The sequence below is a fragment of the Pan troglodytes genome, chromosome 19 (genome assembly GCF_028858775.2).
Source record: "Pan troglodytes isolate AG18354 chromosome 19, NHGRI_mPanTro3-v2.0_pri, whole genome shotgun sequence".
Taxonomy (NCBI): domain Eukaryota; kingdom Metazoa; phylum Chordata; class Mammalia; order Primates; family Hominidae; genus Pan; species Pan troglodytes.
Window position 1 is genome coordinate 81,937,696 of NC_072417.2, and position 2,986 is coordinate 81,940,681.

Here is a 2,986-nt window from a genome sequence, read left to right on the forward strand (position 1 = left end):
GATCCAGTGGCTAGGGGTGCTTTGCCTATCTCCTTCAAAGTGAAAGAAAAATTACTGTATCTTGCAGCCTCAACCAATAAGAAGAAAGGTCAGCATCTGTGATGTCTCTTTAGGTTCTAATGGCAACACATTCAATGGCTGGTTATATATATAAATATATATATATAATGTATAATTATATTATATAATATATATAATTATATATTATATATATAATTATATATATTATATAATATAATGTATAATTATAATATAATATATATAAAATATATGATATCTAATATATAATATAATTATATATATAAAATATATAATATAATATAATATATAATTACATATTATATATACTATATAATATAATTATATATAATATATAATATATGTTATATTATATATGATATATATTATATATTATATATATAAAATATATAATTATATAATATTATATATAATATATAATTTTATATTATATAAGATATAATATATAATTATATATTATATCTTATATAATATATAATTATATTATATATAATATAATATAATTATATATACAATATATATTATATATAATATATATTATATATTATATTATATATAATATATATTATATATATAATATATAATCTATAATATATATAATATATTTAATTATATATAATTATATAATTATATAATGTATATAATTAAATATATTATATATATTTAAATATATAATATAATTTATATATATATAAATATATATATATAAATATATATAAATCTATAATATAATTTTTATAATATAAATATAAATATAATAATATAATTAAGTATATAATTAAATATATAATATATATTATATAATTATATAATATATAATTATATATAATATATTTAATTATATAATGTATATAATTATATAATATATAATATAATTATATATAATTATATAATATAATATATTATATAATCTTAATAATATTAATTAATTATATATAATATATAATATATATAATATAAAATATACAATATATAATATATAATTATATATTATATATTATATATTATATATAATATATATTATATATTATATATAATATATATTATATATTATATATTGTATATTTTATATTATATATATTATATATTATATATAATTAATTAATATTATTAAGATTATATAATATATCTTATATTATATAATATTAATTATATAATATTATTAAGATTATATAATATATATATAATATATAATATATATTATATATAATATATAATATATATTATATAAAATATATAATATATATAATATATAATATATAATATATATTATATAAAATATATAATATATTATATATATAATATATAATATTTATATATATTTAATATATTTAATAATTATATAGTATATATAATATGTAATTATATATTATATATTATATATTATATAATTATATATTATATAATTATAATTATATAATTATATTTATATATTATATATATTTTATATATATATAAATTATATATTATATATATTATATAATAAATATATTATTATAATAAATATATAATTATAAATTATATATATTATATATATTTATATATATATAATATATATAATTATATATAATTATATAATTATATTTTATATATATTATATATATTATATATAATATATAATTATATATAATATATAATTATATATTATATATAATATATAATTATATATAATAATATATATTTATTAATATATATAATAATATATATATTAATATATATAATATATATATAATAATTTATAATATATAATATATAATAAATAATTATATATAATATATAATATATAATTACATATTATATATTATATATTATAAATTATATATAATATATATTATATATTATAAATTATATATAATATATATTGTATATTATGAATTATATATAATATATATTGTATATTATAAATTATATATAATATATATTGTATATTATAAATTATATATAATATATATTGTATATTATAAATTATATATAATATATATTGTATATTATAAATTATATATATATTGTATATTATAAATTATATATTATATATATTGTATATTATAAATTATAAATTATATATTATATATTATATATCATATATTATAAATTATATATTATATATCATATATTATAAATTATATATAATATATCATATATTATAAATTATATATAATATATATTATATATTATAAATTATATATAATATATATTATATATTATAAATTATATATAATATATATTATAAATTATATATAGTATATATTAGATATTATAAATTATATATAGTATATATTAGATATTATAAATTATATATAATATATATTATATATTATAAATTATATATAATTATATTATATATTATATATTATATATTATAGATATTATATATAATTATATACATAATTATATATTATATATTATTATATATTATTATAATTATATATATATTATATATATTATATATTATTATATATAATTATATATTATTATATATATATTATATATATTATATATTATTATATATAATTATATATTATTATATATATATTATTATATATTATTATAATTATATATAATTATATTATATATTATATATTATATATTATAGATATTATATATAATTATATAACATATATAATTATATATAATTATATAACATATATAATTATATATAATTATATATATAATTATATAATATAATATATAAAATAATATAATATTATTTATAATATTAATAATAATATTATTAAGAATATTAATAATATGAATAATATTTCATATATAATTATATATAATATATAATTATATATAATTATATAATATAATATTATTATATTATATTATATTATAATTATATATAATTATAATATAATATAATATTATATTATATAATTATATAATATTATATATTAAATATATATATTTAATATATAATATTAAAATATATTATATAATATAATAT